The sequence below is a fragment of the Perca flavescens genome, chromosome 23 (genome assembly GCF_004354835.1).
Source record: "Perca flavescens isolate YP-PL-M2 chromosome 23, PFLA_1.0, whole genome shotgun sequence".
Classification (NCBI taxonomy): Eukaryota; Metazoa; Chordata; class Actinopteri; order Perciformes; family Percidae; genus Perca; species Perca flavescens.
This window is the reverse complement of record NC_041353.1, coordinates 22357689-22383727: the sequence shown is the minus strand read 5'-3', so window position 1 is coordinate 22383727 and position 26039 is coordinate 22357689. Positions and strand designations below refer to the sequence as shown.

The 26039-nt window shown below is 41.4% G+C and overlaps 1 protein-coding gene across 3 annotated transcripts in view; it reads right to left on the bottom strand.

Annotated features, from left to right (window-relative positions):
- The window catches only part of kcnc2 (potassium voltage-gated channel, Shaw-related subfamily, member 2), a 106431-nt gene that overhangs the window by 10854 nt on the left and 69538 nt on the right, over window positions 1–26039 (bottom strand). The gene's annotated exons all lie outside the window — the stretch shown is intronic.

The window sequence follows — 26039 nt, the reverse complement described above, 5'->3', positions numbered from 1 at the left end:
ATACGACATCTTAAAAAGTGACTAATAATTAAAGTGCAAAAAGGTGCTGGTGTATTCATTGCACTTTTGCTCTGTTGTGCTAAGCTTTACTATTAAAAGTTCAGCAGCTTGATAGAGATTGGGATAAACGATAACTTGAGTCTGTTTGTTTTACGTCTCGGAACAGAGAATCTTCTCCCTGATGGCAGAAGTTCATATTCAGGAAAGAGAAGGTGTAGAGAGTCTGCAGTGATTTTTTCCGCTTGTTTCCTGACGGCTTGCTCGTACAGGCTCTGTATGGCCTTGTACTCTTTCTGGTATGTTGGGCAATTGGCACTAAAGCAAGGAGAAACGTGGTTAAATTAACCAAGCAAACCGCAGTGGGGAATTGGAAAAAAGGTGCTTATTTTTGTGCGTTGTATACATGGACACTGATGGATACGAATTTAATTTCTATTATTTATGAATAATAAAAATGAAGAGGAGGTAGCACTAGAAAAGTTCTCAACTTATTTACTTTATTTTTACTGCTTATAAGTTTTAGTTTGAGTTTGGTTTTAGTTTTCTTGTTTCAATAAATTGATTTAAAAAAAAGAATTGTTCTTTTGCATTTCGTGCATTTATTTAAATGTCTTGTTGTCTCTTATAGCATATTTAGTCATGCCACACCTCCATATAATTTTATTGTACAATGTTGTTAAATTATCCCAAATTCTGGGTCGCATTACTGCTGAAACATGTCTGATTGGGTAGTGTTTGGTTCAGAAGCCTTTATCTACGTTTTCTGACGGTACAATCTAACATTAGCATACTGCTAACTATTAAGCAGCATGCTAGCTCCAGCTTCGACTAGTGAAACAACGGCGTGGAGGCTCCGGAGTTTCCAGGAAGCGCGATGGCCAATCAGAGCAGACTATTTCGGGAGGAGGGCTTTAAGAGACCGGCACTCCTAGAGAGCATCTCATACAGAGTTTATAATCACGTAAACATGTTCTAGTACGAACACAAAATGCAAGTATAATCCTGAAAATGCTATATAATACAGTAGTTGCCCTTTAACTTTAGCTTCATAGGAAAGTATTTTTTTTTGTCACTCGTCCCCATAGTGTCTGGGTAAAAAGGCAAAGTCAGGCAGAGATACCAACGACGGCACCCCAGGAGCCCCGTCAGTTAAATCCCGGAAAGTTGCAGACGACTAGAGGTGTTGAAATTAATCAAATAATCGATGCATCGTGATGCGGACACAGAAGATGCAGTGGCCAACAATAATCGATTATAACGCAATGATGTCGCTCGTTAATTTTCCGGCCACGGCATAAACATTCAAATGAAAAATAACATTCTCAGTAGCCTAACCCGTTTCACACACACAGACAGACAAACAGGCAGGAAGAAGAAATATTGCAGTTAGCATATTTGAAGGGTGTGATTTGTCTTGTATGTTTTTATTTTGTTATTCAATCTAACGGCAAAATATTATTTGTACATTTAAGTTATCGTTCAGTAAACAATACCTTTTTTGTTAAAGAGTTATCTGGGGTTAGTTATTCCAATGCAGCACAATAGATTTGCTGGTTAAAAGTAGGGTGGTATATGACTAATCCAAAATAGGTCAACCTTCGTGGTAGCTACCTTAAAGAAACAAACCCAAACACCTCATTATTCCAGTCTAAAGTTACTTATGGCAGCTTGGGCATTGCACTTGACAACGCATGCTTGTCAAGTCAAATGTTCTATATGGCTTTAATAGAAAAACGTTTTTGACGCATCGTGATATCGAAGACATGATAATCGTAATCGAATCGGGAGATCAGTGAAGATTCACACCTCTACAGACGACGCACACAACAGTCATCAGCCTCATCCGAGACGAGTCCGCAAACAGACGGGACCTTGAACAATCATGCATCTATATGAAGCGGTGCCTGATATTAATAGAAAGTTCTATTCCAATTTTTTTAAATATATTTTATTATTATTCTGAAGTTGTTGAAATAGAATTGAGGTAACAACTTTGGTTGGCAAAATGATATCATGTTGATACACTGCACATGAATCTGTATGGCAACAGAATTAAATGATGAGTCCTTGTTTTGTTTTGGTCTTCTACTGCTAAGTGTTATGGAACCACCTGTCAAGATGCAGAGCTCAAATCCATCTTTTCAGCCGCCCTGGAGGAAGCTCAGTCTGAATGTGCAAACATCCACACTGCTTTCTCCGAGAGCTAGACGGAGCAGATTTCCACACAGCTCTGCCTACTGAGTCCTGAAGAAGTCGTTTCACACCCTGCCTTGTTTTTGGATTGCATGACTCACACACTCTCGAAATATCATTGCCACTATTTAGGTCACCCTGCTCCTGAACTGTGTGCGTGCATTCACTCTAGGGCTGTTAGCATTCTCTTTCTCTCTCTCTCTCTCTCTCTCTCTCTCTCTCGTCCTATAAATATTTGTTTGTCCTGCTCATTCACTGGCACCTTTTTTAAAGCCACAGCATGCTGCTAAATGATTTGTTGAGGTTACTCAGCATAATTCACTTTCTACATTTAATAAAATATACAGTATATGATAATGCTGAATATGTTTTCTATCTCTCTGCATCACTATAAGCCATATTCCTATTTACAAAATGTCCACAGACATCTCTGCTTTTAGCAAAGTTTTGTCTTACTTTGCACATCTTTAATATTCACTGACCTTGTTACTTTCTGTATGTTTTAACCATTTTCCCTCAGCGTTATAATGTCTGCAGTACTAAGTATGTTGCTTTAAGGCACTTAAGCAACATACAGTAGTGCTAAACTGAAAGCTAGAGCGTCACAAGAGTAAGGGCTCCTGCACACTGCCTGCGTTGCGTGAGCGTTGTGTGTCCCTTTTTATTTCGACTCCCATGTTAACAGGTTAGAGCTTCCACACTGCCTGTGTGACACGCACGTCTCAGGCGCGCCAAAAATGCGTAGAAATAGAACCGACGCCTATTTCTCACGAGACACGCAAGCGTGTTGGAAGCGTTTCCAGGCAAAATAGAATAAGAAAAGATGTTTATATGTCGTTTGGACATGAATACATATTAATAAATGACATTTTGATGTTTGAAAGTCTCTAGGCTTTGACATAAATGCAGATATAAATGTAATTAAAAAATTTAAGATTTTCAAATATTGCACCAGTCAATACAGAACGAAATATTCTGTAGCCTATTTTGCAGTCAATACTGCCGACGTTGTCTTTGCTGTAATCAAATCAGTATGTATTTATGTTTAAAATGAAGTATACTACGTGGGCATATTTCAAACATACAGCATCTCCTCGTCAACCCACACACTTACGCAAAATATTTCCCACTTAGCTCCTAAAACCAGACCAGCATTTATCAAAGAGATGTGGTTTCCTTTTAAGATCAAACATAATTTCCCTCTGATGCCATGTTACGAGGACATTTCTTTAAGCCACATGGAGACAGGGGGTGGATCAACAAAACAATACATTTATTACCAGCAATCACGGTTAGTTTGATAAACCACACCTGGTTTCTGTTGGCTAGAGGGACATTGGATGTGTGCCTAGTAAGGGTAGTTTAGGTGAACAGGGGATCTCAAGCCCAATAATGTATTTAATGATCTCCAATATTAATCCCCAATAATGTTTTAATTGAACACAAACTCTACTTTAACAGTACCTTGTGTTTCAGAAGAAATCATGGATTTTAAAGTCATAATCATAAGCTAGCAAGTAACTAGAATGGGTTTAATAACTACACAGCTCTTTCACACCCATAGAGGTAGATAAAAAGGGATTCTTATGCCTGTATCATGACACTTTCTCACACTTTGAGACTAAAGGACTTCCACCTGTACATAGTCTACCTTCGGCAGGGACAACTCCCGACCATAAGCAAAGCAAGGCATCGATTTCTCTGTAAGCTCTGATATCTCCAAGCTGGTGCTTACTAATATAAAAATGCTTCAAAAGTCAAACAAATATGGATGCCTCAGAGCCAAGGTCTGTCATCCATGAAACCCATGTTTAATGGATATAGTGCTATATTGTCAATGCATGGTTTTTAACCTTTACACAACCAACTCTAGGACAACCATCTTGAGTTGTCCTATGACGTGAAAAGGGCTGGGTATCGGTACTCCATACCTTTAGGGTATCGACCAAAATAACCCAGTACCGAGTAGTATTGAAACCTCTCCAGTCAATGGTTTTGCTCACAGCCACATAGTCTGTGGTGTGGTGAAGTTGAGCGCATTTGAACACTTTCAAAATGTATTTGTATAGAGGACTGGTTGAGACATTTTACATAACTGAATTTTTCCATTCACATGATGGGATTGAATGAAGTAGAAAAAAAGGTATCAAGGTCTCTATTGGTATTGGAATAACTTTAAGGGTACTGGTATTGGTAGTTGTAAACACGTGACTCACAGGCACCGGCTTATATAAGTGATCTGCTGCACCCTTATGCTGTCAGCAGATCTTTAAGGTCCTCAGATCAGGGCTTAGTGGCTGTTCCTCATACTAAGCTGAAAACAAAAGGTAACAGAGCTCCTAGACTGTGCAACACTTTGCCACATGTTTTAAGAGTGACTGCATCTGTTGAAATCTTTAAAAAAACATAAATAATAAATAATCCCAGAAATACAAGGCACATTGTTACCATCTTTAATTAAAGTGTTTTTCCTCCTAATACAGCAATTCTCCTCCTGCTGCTCAATTCTCCCTATCTCACTCATCTCTGTGTCTTTATCTCTGTCTGCCTCCTATCACGACTTTGGCTGAAACAAGCAGCGGGACTACCTGAGCTGTTTTCCTTTGGCTTCTCGGATGCTGCGCCGACTAATGACAACTGCCGTCTCGTGCTGGGCTGTAATTTTTCTCGCTTTCGCGTTTGCGGAGTGAAGATATATCACCTCCCCCAGTGCACACCGGCCGGTAACAGCTGAATCATGTCACATTAAACAAGCCAGACACCAAACGCACATGCATACACATTACACTGCCATACAGGTGTGTGTGCGCACGCGCACGAACACACACACACACACACACACACACACACACACACACACACACACACACCTCTGTTTGTACACTCACACATGCAGCCTCACAAGGTTATTTATGATGGACATTAAAATTGCAAAGGTGCTACTCTACCATGTGATTGCAACAGGCACATGCTTCTCGACATGCTGATTTCCAGCAAAAACACACACACACACACACACACACAGCATGCTAAATACGTCCTGTATTTCTGTAAACCGCTCTTTGGAGGCAGTGCAGGGTGGATGTAGCACAGACAGTCCATCTCTGAACAATGCAGAGAGTCCGAGGAATCACACCATTTTTCAGCTATCTTTTGCATTACATTTAAGGCGTTTAGCTTTGGGAGTATTTTGTTCACTGGCACAGCTGATAATGGCCAAGGTGGCTGTTTGCAGAGGCCAGACCTGTGACCATCACGCCTGACTCTCAACATGTGGCCGTGAAAATGTTTGGTACAGGATATAAAATCCTCTAGTCCAGACTCAAACACTAAAAACAACAAAAAGAAATGATTGTAATAAACAAATTTGGAATCACACAAATTTCATAAATCACATTCATTTCATGATTACATAAATAGGGTTGGGTACCGAAACGCAATCGACGTAAACGGTAGTAACGAGACCAAATAAGAACGGAAATTTCAGTGCCTGACTTTACACTACACCTGACCGCAGGTAACGTTAGCCTACCTTTAGCTAGCAGCTGGATTAAACACAATGGTTAAAATGCTGTCAGCTAACGTTAAACAGTGTAAAGTCTGACTGTATTTCACTGTAGAGGATTCCAACAGCGGGAAGTAACAGGGTAACAGTCTGCTCTGCAGCTGCCGTTGTCTGAAAAATGACACAGACGGTGCGTTCACTTGAAACAGGTAGCCCCGTGGTGCATTCAAAGTTATTGTAAAATACCCTTTTCCCATCTGGTGGTTGTTTTTGTCGTTCAACAGCAATTTACTGGTGAAATAAGTTATTGTTTTAAATTATAGTTATTACATTATTATTAAATCTTTAATATTGGCCATATGGCCTTAGCAATAAACAAGCCGTTCTTTAATGTCGCCGACTGTTTAGTACCCTTCTTTTTTTACTTTATTAAAAAGTAACGTTCAGGCACCGGCACCGTTTTAATAGTATCGCTTTAGCACCGGTATCGGGAAAAAACCCAAGCGATACCCAATCCTAATTATAGACGACATGTATCCAACCTATGCCTGAAAGAATTAACTGAAGGGGACCTCACGACTTCTTCTGGAAGCTCGTTCCATGTGTTTACTGCACAAAATGTGGAGACATTTTTTTCTATTTTCAGACAAGCTTGTTCTGGGTACAGCTTCAAAGAATTCTTTCTTAAATCGTACCTATTGTTCCAAAAATGAAAGATAGGCTCAACAGTTGCATCATATATTCCCTGGACGAACTTATAAACCTCAATCATGTCTCCTCTGTATCTTCTGTATACAAGAGTCAGTAAACGTAACTTTCTCAGTCTCTCTTCATACAACGTATGTTTCATTCCTGGGATTAATTTAGTTCATCTTCTCTTGATCTTTTCTACATATTTTAATTTATATGGACACCAGACTGAGGTAGCAAATTCAAGATGAGATCTCACCAGAGATTTATTTAGTGGTAAAAATATGTCCTTGAACAGATTTTGAGAAGTGTATGCAGGGTTTCATCATGAACAATCATGCAGATATTTACGGATTATGTCACTGATGTTCTTGTCAGGTGTTGTGTGAAAGCCCTGGAATAAAAACCTAATTCCAAATACAAGATTGTGAGAACAGGTTTGTTCAGTACAGTGTAATGAACATTTCAGTCTCCATGGGCCACCAGCAAGTCATAATTTAGCTTTAAGTGTGACTGGAATATAGAGGATCTTTATTTTCTCTTACAAGAAGCCATTTGCATTTGTTCGTTCTTCTTCAGTATAAACAACTGGCGAGATGATTTGCAGTAAACGTAAAACCTTCCATTTGTTTTGCCAGGTTCTGTTTCAGCATTATTTTATTGTGCCTGCCTGAGTAGAATGTTTTCATATCAGTGCTGCATCACATTAAGCTCAAGACTCCTATCAGTCATTCAACACTCCCAGGAACAGCTGGACGTCTCCTCCAGGAAAGAATCAATCATAAGCACGTTTCCTCACACACGTTATAATCACATCTCTGCTGCCTTTGACGTCGCTAGTGTGGAAAAACTGGGAAGAGTGATAAATGACAGCCTTTAAAAGCTTGGCTCTGTGTATCTTTTTACATGTGCTGCACAAACTGAGAGATTTATTAGGACTTAACAGATTCAGCCAGCAGCATGATCACCACCCTAAACACTGATGGGATGGGATTGCTGTCACAGTCCTGAAGCAAGGAGAACTTCCTCATAATCACATTATTTTTCACAAGATGCCTCTGCCACTCCCTGGAACTCTGCCTGTCGGCAGGCAATAGAAGAGACATGGGGAAATGCCAGATCAAACAGCTTCGATTACGCCCCCCCCCAGTGGATTACATCTGCCACTTGGCCTGGAGCCGCTGGAGCCGGCGGGCCAGGACACTGACACTGGAACTTTGCAACCTCGGCTTGTAAACAGTAACTGATACATCGGCATGGCATAGCACGCTAATGGAAAGGAAAAACTTGGTGGTCTGCAGGTCACAGTGGACGAACAGGCCTAAATTAACTGTCATTAACCTGCAACCTCTGCTCTGTTCATGTATGATTTATTTCATAGAGCCTACAGCGGATTACACAATATATTCCATAAATGAAGATGGAACAAACTAATAATCAATCTAACTTCAGCCTAGTGTCTGACCGGCAGTGTAGCACTGACCGGATTGTGACTGACTGACTTTTTGTCTACTTTTCCCTCTTGTAAAAACTCTCCTTTTATCCCAGACGTTGCCATCTGCTGCTCTAAATAATCACTGCGAAGCAAATGTACAATGTGATCCAGTCTGTGTCTCCTGCTGAGCTGAGTAAGAGTGTCACGATTCTCCAAATCCACGTTTTGATTTGACTTTCGATTTTAAAGCCATGATTCCGTTCAATTTCCAACGGACAGCAATGCCACAATAATAGCCACTAGATGGCAGAAGGATACTGTACAACAACAGTTTCTCAGAATTTACGGGGGGCAATTGAATGCACCATTAGTTTAACTAGTCCCGTCGTGGGACACGTGCTTTACCTTCGTTTGTTTCCACAACTCACTCACAGGGAAGGCAAAATGTTGCCACACCGGTGACTTCATGAAAGCAGGAGGATTTTCCAGTTCTGTTTCAGTTCTCCGTCATCTCTGACTCCGTAGTGTCAATGGTGTCTGACAAAGTCAAGCGGCAGGCTACCGGTAAGCTAACGTTACCCTAAGCTAGACTGTGTCTGTTTTTTCTTTTTTTTCTTCCGACATGAGCAAGTAGGCCGGGGTGGAGAGAGGAAAAAAGTACTGGGGAAAACGCAGATAATGCTTTTGATTGATAGTCGAAATTGAGAGCTCATTTTGTTCAATTTTCAAATAACAAATCTAAATTGTGATATTCCCCTAAACCTGACGTCTTTTTTTCAATTAAGTTACAGGACGACGGTCTAAACTGGAACGGGTCTCAAAGCACCTCCTGAGGTGGGTTGTTGGATGCATTTACACTTTTATATATATATATATATATATATATATATATATATATATATATATATATATATATATATATATATATATATATATATATATATATATATATATATATATATATATATATATATCGGATAGCTGATCGGCTCAACACGCATGAAGTGGCCAGGTTTAAATGGGTTAGAAAATTTGCCAGAAATAATCTGACAATTCACCCAAAACTAATTTCTCACTTAACCCCTAATGGTATCCACCCATGCAGACAGCTTTGATAAGGACTCAGGACTATAATCTCCTCCTCTCTGAAATGGGAAGACAACTTCACCATCATCAAGAAGAAAGATAACCATGGACTACTATGCGTCAAAGGTTGCAATGTTACAGTTCTACGGAGCGGTAATAAAAACTGTATGGAATAGCAATTCTACAGCCCACGAGAAAAAAGTAATGGACAGGGTCGTGTGCACAGCTTCTAAATAATTGGCCGTGTACTCCCCACTATCTGTCAACTATAGCACATCCGCTTTCAGCCGAAATGTTTGAAAATTTTAAAACGACTCCTCGCCTCCTGGAAACATTGGGCCTTTCCCATTTGCCAGTTTGTACATCACTGATTCTTCCCCTCGATTCGCCTCCTCGTTTCTTAGTCCCGCCCACAGGAGATTTGAGCCGTGGAGTCGAGGAAGAGCAACGAGGAGAGAGGAGTCGAGGCAACAGCCAATTAACAAAGACGAGACATCTCTGCTTCCCAGCAGTCATTAAAAGCGACGTCAATTAAATGACAAGCAGCACCACTGCATCAGCTGTCTGTCGTTATGTCATACGCTGCATTTTATGAGTCGATTTCGTTGCTCGATCCTCACTCCTCGATGTGCATTTTAGGAATTGGGACGTTCTTCAACATGCCGCGCTGACAATGATTTCCGGGTTACAAGCCGGAGGATCGAGGAGTCAAGGAGGTACAAATTTGGGAATTGGGAAAAGCCCCTTCTCTTCAGTCTTCAGACTACGCACTATTAAGACATCTTACTTCCACAAAAGCACTTTTCCTGAAGCAATCCCCTTCCAAAGCTTCACTTATTGTATAAATAAGCACAGGCACTTTAACTCGTCACTTTAAGGGCATAAGTCATATGGTTGCCCTATTGTATATATTGCATTGTTACAGTATAGTTGTGTGTTTTTGTGTTTACTAACTGATTACACTGTATTTTAATTGTGTGTTTGAGTGCACAAAAGACCAATTTCAAATCAACTGCGGTTGATATTAACCTGACGCGTCAGATGGTTTGTTGCACAGCGCCATCTGAGAAGCCGTCATTGGAAACTGTTTGGAAAGGGGCAGGCACTTTCAAAAAAATACCTGGCAGGTGACTGGATGAACCATCTGTCATCATGTTCACCATTGTTGTTTTGAACATACAACCTCGGCTGTCACACACACTTAAACCACGCCCGTAGCTCCTCACAGGACGCTAAGTGGCTCGGCCCCCTGCTGTTAGGACATGCATTTTCGTGCTCGTTATATCCCGAGAATCCAGCTGCCGTGCAAGGTAAGGTTATAGCAATATATTAATGAATCTGGATTTATGCTCCGAGGTTTTAAGATGTAAGGTCTTTCTAGACAGTGTATGTATTTTTTGGGAATTTTATACAGTTAAACAGGATTTGCAAACAGAGCTATTGAGTTCTTCAATTATTAGGGGAAGTATATTATAGTAAGGGAAACTAGCTACCAAGCTTGAAAGTGATTTGTCATCTTGGGATAAAGATTTACCAAAATTAATCTTAAAATGAACCCTACTAGGAGTTGAAATAATCTGTGGTAAACCCTGGTAGCTCCAGCACTCAGAAATCTAAAAACAGAACAACCCTCATGGATCACCCATTTTTTTTTCATGCATCCTTTCATCTGTTGGCACAGCAACACGTTGGACGGGCAAACCTTGGCGTCTTCCCACTTAACCCCCCCCCCCATCCACACACACACACACACACACACACACACACACACACACACACACCAACACACAACCAGGCAACCCATCGCTTAGCTCAGGCTATGTTTCTCTGTTTCTGAAACCGTCGTGCTGGCTCGGCCAATCGGAGCGCTCGCTGCTCCCACTTCCTTGGGAATGCCACCATCTGTTTGACACTATGAGTGGAGGCTGCGCGCTCCGATCCTGGCCTGAGCCCACCATCCACCGCCATGCTGCTTTGGTCCTCGGTAAGCCGCTGTGACATCATCAAACTAAGTAGACCTCGGAGGTGCTAACACAGTCCAAGAGGATCTAAAACACACAAACACACACACATACACACGTCTACACCCTGACATAATTAAACCTATGGGGTTTGGGGGTTTGAGCTTGTATGTGGTGTGTCTTCTGTTTCTGCATGATTGCCTCGTTATAATTTCAATCTGGATTTTGCCATCGCCGTTCACAATGCAAAAACAGCATACATGTAATACTGTGTGTAAACCTAAACCCACCTGGAGCCTGTTTACCCATATTTTTAGCTAATGTGAATATGACAGTACCTCTTTTGAATACAGTTTAGGACCAAAACTATATATTTAAAACCTATTACAATTAACAGAATAACTGCACACTAAATTCCTAATGAGCAATTATTTGATCGTGGATCAATCATTATCATCCCTAATTCACACACATATCCCAACGTTAGCTCTGTGGGTTCAGCAATAGCAGCGTCCATAGCAACCACTATCAGTTTATCCCCGGATCAAGTCATAAAAATGAACATTCTGATTAATAGTGGATGGGTTGTGGGTGAAATAAAGTATAATCAATGAATGAGGAAAATAGTATTGTGAACAGCAGAGAGCCATTAGTTACAATTTATAAACCTTTTATAAAGGCTGTCTGAACAAAGTAGTTCCAATCTTATACTCATAACAAACTCCTCACCCGCATCCTTGTCAGTATCAAACATATGTACAGTGGGGGAAATAAGTATTTGACCCCTTGCTGATTTTGCAGGTTTGCCCACTTACAAAGAATGCAAAAATCTACAATTGTAATCATATGTACATTCTAACAGTGAAAGACAGAATCCCAAAGAAAATTCCAGAAAATCACATCATATGAATTTATTAAAATTGATAACCATCTGATGAGGAAAAACAAGTATTTGACCCCCTGGACAAACAGCAAGTATTCTGGCTCCTACAAGCCAGTTAGTCTTTCTTTAAGACACAGCCCCAATCTGAACCAATTATCTACATCAAATACACCATCCTCACCTCGTTACCTGTATAAAAGACACCTGTCAACACCCAAACAACCAGCATCCAACATAACCACCATGGGCAAGACCAAAGAGCTTTTACGGACATCAGGGACAAGATTGTTGATCTGCACAAGGCTGGGATGGGCTACAAGAGAATCGGAAAGCAACTTGAGAGAAAAGATCAACTGTCGGTGCAGTTATCAGGAAATGGAAGAAGCACCACACCACCGCCAACCTCCCTCGGTCTGGTCCTCCACACAAGATCTTGCCTCGTGGGGTGTCCCTGATCATGCGAACGGTGAGGAATCATCCCAAAACCACAAGGGGGGAACTGATGAATCAACTGAAGGCAGCTGGGACCACAGTTACAAAAGAAACGGTTGGTAACACACTACGCCGTCATGGATTGAAATCCTGCAGTGCACGCAAGGTCCCCCTGCTCAAGAAGAAACATGTACAGGCCCGCATGAAGTTCGCCATTCACCACCTGGACGACTCAGAAGAGGCCTGGAAGAAGGTGATGTGGTCAGATGAGACCAAAATAGAACTTTTTGGCCTCAACTCAACTCGTCGTGTTTGGAGGGCAAAGAACACCGAGTACAACCCAAAGAACACCATCCCCACCGTCAAGCATGGTGGTGGCAACATCATGCTTTGGGGGTGCTTTTCAGCCAAGGGGACGGGACAACTCCATCGTATTGAGGGGAGGATGGACGGGGCCATGTATCGTGGAATTCTGGACCGACATCTCCTTCCCTCAGTGAGAGAGCTGAAGATGGGTCGAGGATGGGTGTTTCAGCACGACAACGACCCTAAGCACACCGCCAAAGCAACAAAAGAGTGGCTGAAGAAGAAGCACATCAAGGTTCTGGAGTGGCCTAGCCAGTCTCCAGACCTGAACCGATTGAAAATCTTTGGAGGGAGCTTAAAATTCAAGTTGCCAGGCGACAACCTCGGAACCTGAATGATTTGGAGGCTGTCTGCAGGGAGGAGTGGGCCAACATCCCTGCCGAAATGTGCACAAACCTTGTCACCAACTATAAAAACCGTTTGACATCTGTGCTGGTCAATAATGGCTTTTCTACAGAATATTAACATGCTGTTTGTCCAGGGGGTCAAATACTTGTTTTTCCTCATCAGATGGTTATCAATTTTAATAAATTCATATGATGTGATTTTCTGGAATTTTCTTTGGGATTCTGTCTTTCACTGTTAGAATGTACATATGATTACAATTGTAGATTTTTGCATTCTTTGTAAGTGGGCAAACCTGCAAAATCAGCAAGGGGTCAAATACTTATTTCCCCCACTGTAAACCACATCAAGGTAAGTCTTCTAAGAGGAATCAAACATCAAAACCATTCTTCATCATGTAAAGAGGAGTTGTTTAATGTTGGTAAAGGTGACAGTGACGCCTTATTTTTACAGTAAATGGACCACAACATGAGTGGATATGTGTGCAGAGATAAGGCTGTCCTCTCTATCTCTGTGTCTCCGTCTTCCAAAGACACAGAGCTCGGCTCCAGCTGGAAGCAGAGACCCCCGGCAAGAGATATACCTCCGTCTGCTGCGGTGTCTGTCACTCAGCAGTGTTGTGTCTCTTCAAAGCGCCCCCCCCTCCTTTCCTCTACACGACCACCAACCCACGTTACTGACAACACACCAGGGAGCGACACTGATCACTTACTTCATGACAGTAGCATCTCTTTCTCTTTCTGAATCTAGCCCTTTTCTCTCTCCCTCCCTCCCTCTCTTCATGCTGCCTAGTAACCAGTGAACCAGGCCTTGTAAACAAAAGTCAAATAGACTCCACAGCTGATTGGCAAGCAGCAGTGTTGGCAACCTGTGATCCCACCAGGTTAGAGGTTTTGGCAGCTGGATGGAGTCGGGGGGAAAAACAAACAGATTCCAGCCAGCTTTGCTAACTTTAGCTAAGCATTTTACCCTGACCTAACACGGTTATGCTCAGTTTTCCCAGCATGAATAGCAGTTCCATGCCAGTAAAACTTCTATCTATCTGCAGTATGTGGATCTCCACATCATCTTTCAATGTCAATGTAGATACAGATATGCAGCCCAGCAGCGTCCGAGGCTACGGCCTCAAATGTTTTAGAAATAGCCCCAGACTATTCTTAGCGGCTTGCAGCTCAGAGTAATCTGAGCATCTTGAATGTTTATTTTGGTGTGTTTTCCTATGCATTGGTGTTTAGGTGGCCAAAAAAAATCTTTGAAATTGGTATTGTATTGAGCGATAGCTCTGTGACCGGCAGCCGCAAACATTGTAATGCTATAGTGCAAATGTGCATCATCAATTTGCGATCACTAAAAGTGCTGTTTTTTCTTTATGACCGGCTGACAGATTATTATTGTAAGTGTCTGACAACATTATGAAAAGGATCCCTACAGAGATAGACCTTTTTGTTAAAGAGTAAGATCCTTTTTTTTTTTAACCAGATATAGCCTAGAAATCACCATCACTAAACTCACCAGCATCCATTTAAATAAACAGTACTTTTAGTGTGTATAGAGCCGGCATATTTCCACATGTAAATCGGTGAATTAAGAGTTTATTTGAACCCAACCAGGATGGTGATTGTTAGAACAGTAGAAAGACAAACCAAAACGGCTTTTAATAGTTTTACTTTGTTTCTGACATTTGCATGAAGTGTATTTTAAGATTATAAACTTACTGATTATAGATTATAAAACCAGAGGGGACAGAGATTTTTCAGTTGCAGGTTCTAAGCTCTGGAATGCTCTTCCCCTCAATATTAAAGCAGCTAGCTCTATTGAGTCATTTAAATCACTTTTAAAAACTCATCTGTTTGAAATGGCTTTTAACACAAGCTGAGCTGTGACATTGTTAATATTGTTTGTAATCATGTTTTTCATGTGTTTTAATTATTATTATTATTTCGGGGATACTATGTTATTAATGGGTTTTTACTTTTTCTTCTTGGCTAATTAGTATGCTTTTATGCTGTTACCGGTATTAGTATCTGTACAGCACTTTGGGGCAGGAGTGACTGCTTGTAAATGTGCTATATAAATAAACTTGACCTTGACCTTGTTTATTTATACAATTGGCCAATAATGTTAAATTACCCAAAATAGTGGTATATGAATGTCAATGGTGGAAGAAGTATTGAGATCTTTTACGTAACTTAATACCACACTGCAAACATACTCTCTTACAAGTTAAAGTCCTGCATTAAAAATGTTATTTAAATCTACATTGTGTAATGTTTTGAGTAGATTCTTAGCAAAAAAAACTTTGTTCTTTCACAAATTTGTACTCATTCATGTGTTATGAACTCCACTCCCATCTGGATAAGGGAAGCAGCACAGTGAGGATCCTTTTCTTGGACTTCTCCAGTGCCTTCAATACCATCCAGCCCCCTATACTTCAGGACAAACTGAACAGGATGGGACTGGACCCCTATCTGGTAAACTGGATCAAGGATTACCTCACTGACAGGCCACAGTACGTCAGGCTGAAGGACACTACGTCTGACACTGTGGTCAGCAGCACTGGAGCCCCCCAGGGCACAGTGCTGCAAATATCGCAGCCTCGCGACTTAGCATCTATTTGCGTCTTTGTATTGACTTTGTATGGAATCGTGCCGCCGAATTCACGTGAAACGCCTTGGTGTGAACACGTCATTACTCTGGATAGGACAGTCTGCTAAATGCATACAATACAAACTAAATGCATCGAGGAGGCGAGTGTAAGAGTATAGAAAGTTCTTCTCTCGCGTTTTCACACCTATCGTTTGTTTGCTCTGTTCCAAATCAGTTGATGAGTTTTTAAACTTGGAGCGATTTCCCCTTGGTTCGGTTTCACACATAGAAAAATCCAAGCGCACCAAAATGCGTCATTACAAATCACGCAAGAACGTTCACTCCTCTTATTGGTCAGATGTGTCTGGGCCAGGAGCAAGAAAGTGAATAAAGGAAGAAGGTCCTGTGTTCTGGACTAGTGCATATTTCTTGCATCTCCACGGTCAAACCAGCTCATTTCATTTAAATAATTAGACATTGTTTCGTAACTACGTCTGCTCTGGTCATCGAGACTTCGCTCTGCTCTGCAACTTTAACGGCGGGTAGTGTGACCGCATCGCAGATTGCTAAGCACCCCTGCCTACAGGAGACGTTAGCTCAGACTTTCGCAGTATACATATAGTAGCCTAGTTTGTGCGGTTTGAGGTCGGATCACGAACCGCTCCAGAGTTTGAATGAAAGGTCTCGGTACGCTTGTTTGGTGCGCACCCAAGTGCGATTGCTGTGTTCTCACCTGCCCAAACGAACCGCACCGGCAGGGCAAACAAACTCTAGTGCGATACAACCAAACTAAACGAGGCAGGTTTGAAAGCACCCTTAGTGTGTCATCATAACATACAGTATATGTTATCTGGCTAGAAAATGAAACCTAAGTTCTGTGGGTTTGAGTAACGCTTGTGTGTTTGAAATGATGGCCCTCCTAACAGGTCCTGTGGGGTAACACAACCTTTTGATGACCGTCTTCTTCAGAGTCCAGGCCATTAGCTACAGTATATACACAGATCTGCTTAAACATGCTGTATGATAACTGAGCCAGCCTGTAGGAGGAGAACAATGCATGCTGGGAAACAGACATGATGTCTGTATTTGCAAGTTCTGTCACACGGAGTTCCCCATTCTAAAATTATACAGTGGTTAAATCAACATTACGCAGTGTAGTTAGCTGAATGGCTCATTTAAAGACCATCGCTGCGCATACATAATTAATCCGCCAAGTAATTGATTCCGATCTTAGCCTTATTCTATAGAGACAAAGCTGAATGATATTTATTCATTATTAAATAAAGCAGTATAAAAATAAAGCAGTGATGAGTCCCAGGGAATATCAGAGACAAGGAAGAATGGGAGGCTAGTAATAATTGCCCTACATTACAATCAATTCCCCAACCAAAGCATGTTTTTGTGGTACACAGGGCTGCATTTTTTTCCTTGATCAGCTGCTGCCATGGTAACGGCATCTTTCCCTTTTCTATTTTTTGACAGCTCAAGATGTTGAATCGCAATGGGGAATAAAAATGGTAGGCAGAGGAGGAGAAAATGAATGATTGTGATCCTTGGCAGGGAAAAGGGTTTCCCCTCTTTCTCTCTCCCGGTCTCCTTTTCCATGAACGTGATGAAAGAATGAGTTTTTTTGTGGTTGTTTTTAGTAGGACAAAACACGAGCGGGGTTTGCTGTCACTCACTCAACTAAAAAGTATGGCTTTCAATACTTTGCTTTCGCTGCTAATTTAGAGTCAACAACAGACGGAGGAGTGGGCGTCGCCGAAAACAGATCCCCGACTCCTAACCACAGAGAGAACAAAAACACAGCAGCGTTTCCACATGACAGGAGGATTTGCCGTTTCCCTCGTTCCCTCCATCGCTGTCTCCCCAGCTCACACACACACGCTTCCTCCCCGTCCTCATTGTACAGCTCGCTGTGACATGACAGACAGCTCACTCGGGGATCCCTTCTACACCCATAGCTCTTGGCAACCAACCAGATGCCTGGCCTTAAAAATAGCCTATCAAACATTTGCAGGTGTTCTAATTTGAATTATGCATTGTAACCAAGTCAGTAAAGCCGGCGTTGAAAGGGGAAGGGGGGTTGTTTACCAGCGTAGTTGCATAAATAGTAGTCTATATCCACGACGTTCCCATTCCGGGATTGCTCATGTCACTCTTTTCGGCTGGATGTCTGTCACCTTCCTCTTTCTTTGTGTTGGCGTTCTAAACTCCGGTGGATTTCTGAGGACTACGGTTAACTGCTCCTCAGATCTCTGCAGGGTAAATCCAGACAGCTAGCTAGACTATCTGTCCAATCGGAGTTTTCTGTTGCACCACTACAACAACTTTTGAACGTACACATGTTCCAACAAAACAAGTTCCTTCCGCACCGTGGCTACGTGCGGCACTTAGCACTGCCCATGACGATTGTTATTGGTTTAAAGAAATGCCAATAAACCAGAGCATGTTTCTCTCCCATCCCGGAATACTGTGTGGACAAGCCAGACCCTCCTTCGCAATGCTCCGGAAGAAGGTCTGGCAATGCGAGACTACATAAATAGCCAATCTATGTAGACACATTATATAATATCTCTCAAGAAGAGAGGGGGTCCTATTTTTCATAATCTTACAATGAAATATTATTGTATATGTATGTCAAGGGCTGTATCTGCGACATTATCATGAGTATATAGTATATAGTATTATATTGGGTAATGAAAAAGGAGAAGAACTTATATAACCCAATCCCCAACGGTAAAAAACAAAACAATACATTCCGTGTAGTTCAACATACACGCTGTTTTGTCATGTCCCTTTTTTCCATTGTCATTTCTTTCAATCTGTTCCAACCTTCTGTCACCGTTTTGGTGTGGAGGGGAGGTGTTTGATGGGAGAGGGGTCATCCGAACCCACAGCTTGCTGCTCCCCACACAGCTAGCACAAGGTAATGTCTTCCATGAGTTCACCTGGAACTCCCAGACAGCAAGTATGCTGAGTTAAGTCTATTTGTCTCTGCCGTTTTTTTCACCTTGAATCGGGCCGACTTGCTTGTGGTTTGGGAGTTCCAGGTAAACTCATGAAAGCGGTTGCCGTGAACGTCCAGTAAAGCCAGAGTCTTAAGCTTGAGTCATACTTCTGCGTTGAATCTACGTAGATATGTACCCCACGCCATAGATTGACGTGCACCTCTCCCAGAAATGTAACTACACATCTACATAGCCTACGTACAACTTTAAATCAGCCGTTACAGTGTGCACGGAGATGAGGATCGATTCACTGTTTTTCTGTGTAGGTAGGCGTTCTTTTTCGGAATTTAACGGCAGACTAGAATACTTTTAAGGTAGAGTATATGCTGCTTCCATTAGGTCCGGAAGAATACCATTCCCTGTACCTGTGGTAAAAGGGCCTTTATATGTATGAATGTATAAAGTTCCCAATAACAATCCAGAAAGTGGGTCTAAAATATCCGTTTCCTTGTCACCTTTGTAGTCCTGTATCATTAAATTCAAAAATATTGCAGCCTGTCAAAGTTGCCCCGAAAACATGCCTGGGAGAAAACAAAAGTCAATCAGTGAAGTGAGCAGCGGGAGGACAGCATGTGAGAGCTTATTGTAACATCACTCAAAATAAAAACAAAAGCTGTATTCAACCTCTCCAGTCAGACAAAAATACTCCTGCTTGAAGATCCCCAGGGAGACTGTGATACTAAATATAACCAACACGCCTCTGTCTCACTGCCTCTCCCTTTCATCGGTTCATCTGCCCATCAATATTTCGGCACTGTTTATGTGAGCACGTCTACAGAGTAGCAGCATAAATATTAGCAATGACTTGTCAGTTTCAGGGCTTCATAGATTTGTAGTAAGTGTTTGAGATCTAGAGACCTATTTTTGGAATAACACTACTTACAGCTTGTAGAAACTCACTTGAATGAAAAAAAATCTAATTACTATGAATGTTGAATGTATTTTCTGTTGGACTGTACCAACATTTGAAACTTTGACATCAACAGACAGACAGCTTTTATCCCTTCTTTTTCTAAAACATCACAGTTGAATTGTAGCATCCATCCCTTGCCCCCAAGCCACCCCAGTTTCGAAAGAAAGTTGCAGCTATACAAATCATGGTTAATCTTAATAGCTCAAAAGATGCCGTTACATATGCCCATTTCCAACTGAGAACACTGACTGGCCACATTCTCAATAAAAAAGGCGCTTTTCCTTTGATTCCGGCTCCCAAATCCTCAGAGACTAAATGTGACATTAATCACATTTCAAAGCTGGGACACATCTGAGAATCCGACATGATAATCTGAAACCGAGGAGGATCAAAAAGACAAGACTCTAATGGAAGACGAGTAGCCTTGTTTGACTCAACAGCGTTGATATTTCAGTGGCCCGGGACATGCTTGATTCAGCGTGGCACAAAGCACTCTAGGCTCAGCTGTCTCTTAGGTTGAGGAAGCACAGTTTGACAACAGGATCAGGAGCGGTTGCGTCGGTCGAGGTGGAAAAAGGTGGACACGCAAGCTGTTTCTTTGCCAAAAGTGTGTGAAGCTGAATGGTTCAGGTGTTCCATATTTGTCTAACGCATCTTAATCTAGGTTGATTAAACACCGACCGCTTCGGTCAGGAAAAATATTGACAAGTTCAACATCCAGGTGGCTCAGACAAACACCGAAAATCAGACATCCAAGGGCATTAAATCCCATCTCTCCCTACTTTGACTACCTCATAAAAGCAAAACTAACATAATAGCACAGACAGATCATAGCAAGTGTCTAAAGAAAATAGTGTGAAACATGCAATATGTCTTAAAATGCCAATAAAAATAAAGTTTCATTATCATTGGAGAATGAGGTCGGTTATAAGACTTCAGAAAATGATACCTATTCTAGTGAGATGCTGGCTCACATGTAGACATAAAAGAAACAAGAGGAAAGCTGCAACATTCATAATTCCAATGCTACCTTTTTTTTTTTTAATAGTCTAGACTTCATCTTTTCAGCACATCTTGCCTTCAGGATCATAATCACAGAACTATTCGGAACCAAAAAACGTGAATAAGACCGTGACAGACAGGTGTTGCAGGCACAGTACTTGAGTATTATATTATTAGGCCTGTACATTTAAACTTCTTGATCTCTGCTACATAAAAAAAGAATATTCTCTATGACTGTCCCAATCATCTGCATTTAAAATAGGTACACATCAAGTAACTTTCACAGGAATGAACGGGCAGCCTTCTCTGAAATGGTGTCCAGCTTAACACAGCAATGAATGTAGCCAATGCCTTGCATTAGCCTGGGGAACTGGGGGTTGGGATTGGGATCAGGAATACAATTTTGCTTCAGTTTAGGCTACGTTCAGACTGCAGGCAAAAGTGGCCCAAATCCCATTTTTGTGGGGTCAAGTGACCAGGTCAGATTTCTTCAGAAGTAGTGTGAACACTCAAATCTAGCCCAGATCTGATTTTTTCAAATCAGATTAAGACCACTTCCATATGTGGTCCTGAGTCAGACCCAGATCAGATTTTTTTTCAATGTGGCCGCAGTGAGAACAACCAAGGCGGATTTGATGTGACCCTTGCTGCACCCAAAAGGCCAAAATAGCCAATTTGTCTCTTTCTCTTCATTCTTCTCCTTTTCAGCACCTGCTCATTAATGTTATGGCTGCCATTACACAAACATTTTGAAATAAAAGCGAAAATGCTTCCTCCATAACCTCCCTAACTTTAGTGCAACAGCATGCTGCGTCTGATGTCACTGTTATTCTTTTGCGCATGCGGGTCAGTTCGAAACCGCCAACAGTTCACACTGGAATGTGATATAGGTCACATTTTAAAAGGTCATGTGAACAGCCAAAAAAAAAAAAAAAAAAAAAAAGAGAAATCGGATCAGAGCAAAAAATCCGAATTAGGAATTAGGAATTATGTTTATTGTGCTTAAAAACAATTGATAGGCATGTTATACTGTATATAAAGAATAATATCATTAAGGGATGTAGATTCATACTGTTTTTATTGAAATGTAGGCTACTTGCTACAGGCAGAGAGGTCAAAAGAATTAAATCAATGCACATAATTGTAGGCCTATTTTCCATTTACTAGGCTGAGTAAACTACAGTACAAACAAACTGGCTCATAAAACTATCAAGTGCCGACTTGAAAATCAAATTTTAATTAGTAATTTAATAAGTAATTACCGGACAACGGAAACTCAGGTGTCCACACTACTCCAGCATTTTAGAACCCATAAAACGGAGACATTTGGAAAAGCTGCTGCCCTGTTTTAGTTTGAAAACTTGGAAACAATTATGCAGACACCCACGTTTGCTTCCTGATTGGGTATTATCAGCCCCGAAAAATCCTTCCCCGATTTGTCACGCCTATATCACGTGACCCTTTTCCGGAAGAAAACAAACAACATCAGCCTTGACTACCAGTGTTTAATTCAACATGGGTAACAAATTACTGCCTAGATGCGCAGGAGGAAAGCTATTATTTAAGCGATTTGCATTAAATAGCGTTTACACCAACAAGCGCATGCCTAGTGTATGTGAATGATCTATGATATGTGTTTTCAGGCATTTTGGTAAGGATATTTGTCAGATTAGTTATGAAACAGTGCTAAGTAGTGTGGATTTAGCCTTAGTTTAAGGCCTGCACAGAAGGCTTGACTTGGACTTGATATATGACTTGGACCAAGACAACTTTGGCCAATGAGAGCAGTCCCAGACGAAAACATGCAAAAACCCTGGTAAGGTAATTTCACAGACTAGAACGTGTGCTGTGTTTTTACATGAGAAAAGCGCTCACTACATAGTAGAGCTTTGTAAAACACAGATTGGAGCGCTACTTCCTCCTGTCATGCATTTGTAGTGTAAGTGGAGAGGAACATATGATTTGTGTGTGTGCCTGTGAATGTGAGTGTGTCCATGTGTGTATTTGCCTCCGCACTGGTGTTAAAATTGATGTAAGTATCTGGGCTTTTTTTTCTGTTGTGATTAAAAGCCTAGTTGGCAGGCATGTGCTCAGCCCTCCCAAGATTTCCTGAATACATGAATACATTATTGTCATTTAAAAGAAACAAACATGCAATTATACGGAGAGTAGCAATAAAAGAGAGAAGCAAGCCTAGTCAAACTGCTATACATACCCCCCCTTTGTGTGTGACCGAGTCCACACATGGAGAAACCAATCACCATCTCCTTCTGCAGCCCTTCCCTTCAATCATACCCTGCTACAAACAACATGTATCTTCTCCAGTAAACGAGCCTGTCATCGATCACTTTGCTATTATTTGTGTTCTGACGAGCTTCCTGCTCCAGATAGAATGGGCTCAATTTAGCCAAAAGCTGCGGCAAAGTGGGACACGCACAAATATCTGGGCTGGCAGGGTTCGAAACAGTAGTCTGGGCAAAAAGTTCTTCTCCCTCGACGCGGTACAGGTAGTGCCAGACTATTAAAATTCTAACCTACTGTGAGCCGCAGATAAAAATAATGCCAGTTTGCCATGTACCAAGTCGGTGGGAGAGAAGGTAAAGCTAACCTCCAGGCTTTGATAAATAAACCATTGGGTGTGACGTCTTGCACAACGGTTCAAGGTCTAAGCTGATGGCTCTGGAATGGGGATGCAGCTTTCAGAGTTAAGTAGTCTTTCCTGTGCGGGAAATGTGAGACAGATGCACTACCCAAAATAAGGATTTACATCTAGTGGGCATGACAAGAAACAGGAAGCGGTGTGACCGTAAAGTAGAGGGGGTGGGGTGGTGGTGGAGGTCAGGAGGTGGGTATAACATGTGGGCCAAGACCATTACCAACAACTCTGACCATTTCATTTCTGATTTATGCAAAGAATTTTCTCTGTATGAGAAATTGCGCACGTTTTCAAGCCACCTTCTCAGACTGACTTGCCATCTTGGTTCACATCATTATTTAGTCTGACATCATGAGCCAATTTGCTGTTTGGGAGGAGTTGTTATTTAGCCCTAACCAATCAGCAATGAGTGGCGTATCCATTCTGACGGCCTCATTTCCACACAGAAGCTGTTGGAAGCAGTGGCTAGGAGCAATTCATGTTTTTCAAGATAATCAGAGAAAAGGATTTCTACATGCACATGAACCTTTTTTTTTCCTGTGGAGGATAGTCAAGTTCCTTAGTTATGTCAGTGAAATATTCATAATGTGAACTGTAGCGTTTTGCATCCCAAATATCTAATGTGAAAACAGAAGGCTCAAGTAATTAACTCTCGAGGATAAAAGAAGTCTGATGGATCTCTCGTTGTGCAAGACAAATTCATCACAGTGTGTCTGCCACATTCACTGATTCCCACAGCAGGGCCGTGGCTCTCAGTGAGAGATGAGGTAGGTAAAGCCACAGTTGCTATGACGATGAGGAACGTGTAAGTGGCGGGTGAGGAGCGCTGTGACAAAAGACAAGGCCAGATCCGACAACGTCTGCACTGATGGGCCCTGAGCTGAATGCTGATGTGTTTTGACACGTATATAACACGACATTCTCCAAACCAACATTCAACCAGAGACTTGTACCTGAGACTCATTATGTCTGCCAGTACTCAGTGCCCATTATACCTACTGACAGCAGCAAGCATTAAACATTCACACACGCAATACACTGTGACGTTACAGCCTTCACCAAAATAAAAACGTGGCAGTCCGTTGGTAGTGCTTTATTGCTCAGTGTAATTGACACTTTATATGCCTTTTAGGGCTGTGTATTGGCAAGAATCTGGCGATACGATACGTATCACGATACATGGGTCACGATTCAATATATTGCAATATATTCCGACACTGTGCGTAAGGGGATATATTGGGATCGTTTTAAAGTATAATTTTAGAAAAACTAATATTTAAAAAAAGACATGATGTTCATAAAAGTCAAAGAAGATTACTTTAGGTAAACAATTCAGTACACAGAAAATCAAACTGCCAGTTTGGGATTGTGGTTCCCAGGTTCTTAGTGAGCTAATGTTGATATGTTAAAGTAGGCCAAAGTTCAGCCATAGCTACGTTGTTAGCTTCTAGCAAAAAGTCAGGCACTGTTAGGTACTGTTAGGCAAGGACACTAGTGGTGCGTGTCAGCATAGCCATCTAGCGGTAGGGGGTTTAAACACAACATAAACCACTTACGTCTTACATGAATATTTCTGAATGCAAAAAAAAAAAAAAAAAAAAAGATAAATATTTCTTTTTTTATATAAAAAATAAAATAAAATCGATATTGCCTTTTTCAAAATCGATACAGTATTGCAAAATAAAATATTGCGATATTCAAGTGTACTGATTTTTTCTTACACCCCTAATGCCTTTCAGCACTACATCTACTGACTTTTAATTGGCTGTAAACAACAATTCAACAACATAATAGGTCATTTGCCACAGCCTTAAAAAAAAAGACCCATACTGTACGTCTGCATCAAAAAATATTCATATGACCATTTTTATGACTTATGCATTACATTATGACCATCTTCCACCTCTATTGTCTAAACTTCTTGGTTCAAGTTTTGGTCATGGTTAAAATAAACCCTCACTGGCTGTTTGTGTGAGGGGACGTGAACTGCTATCTCTGCTGCTCATTTACCTTCAATAACTAACCAGGAAATAAGGCCTATTATTATGGTGGGTTTAAACCGGTGCACCGGGTTGCGTTTATTCAAAAGTTGAATCTGTTTGAACTTTTCACCGCAGTCCGCTGTGCTTTTTTCTGGCCCCTCCCGTATGCTGTGGGGCGTCATTTGGTTATTAATGTCGGTAATCACAAACTAGCAAGTAATGCCTGCTAGGGTTTATTTACTAGATTTATACTGTGGAGGTTGGACAAAAGCATTAATTTTAATGTCAGTTTTTCTCATCCTTCTTCAGCTTGTTACATAATCAATTTGAATAACTTCCACTTTAACATATGCTACCTGCATCTGTTGGAGAGGGCACCTGTCAACTGATATCAACCTAAAGATCCATGTTTTCATTATGAGTGAAAATGTGCTCAGTTCGACTCTGCCACTACAGTAATTACAGCGTCGCAAGCGAGCACAACATATAAATGTGCCGAGTGGATTACTCTACACCCAGAAACTCACTTTCTGAGATGGGTCATGTTTTAAAATGCCTGAGGGTTGCATTTGTGTGTATCTGCAGTTTTCTCATGTGGTCAAGTGAAACAAGCTAAATGAAAATGTTCCTCCAATTACCGTCCTTTACCAATCAGTCTGATGAAACCACTCACAGCAGGACTTCTGTTCACTTTGCTCTTTTAGGACCTGGATCTGTCCCCAGCTGGACAGCAGGGAGGCCCCTGCTGAAGTCTGATTGCAGGGCAGAGCTGGCTCCTGTGTAACCCTCTCTCCCCCCTCAGGCAACTTGAAATTGCAGGTCCCACTCTGCTATTATGCTCACACAAGATGGACACCCACGGCCAAACTGTGAGTGAGCAGCATGCCATATAAAATAGTCCGGCCAGTGATATAATCCCTCGTGGGATTCACTGTTGACCCACTAAAGGTCACAGAGAATGTAATACACGCCGGCTACAGAGTGGCATGACGG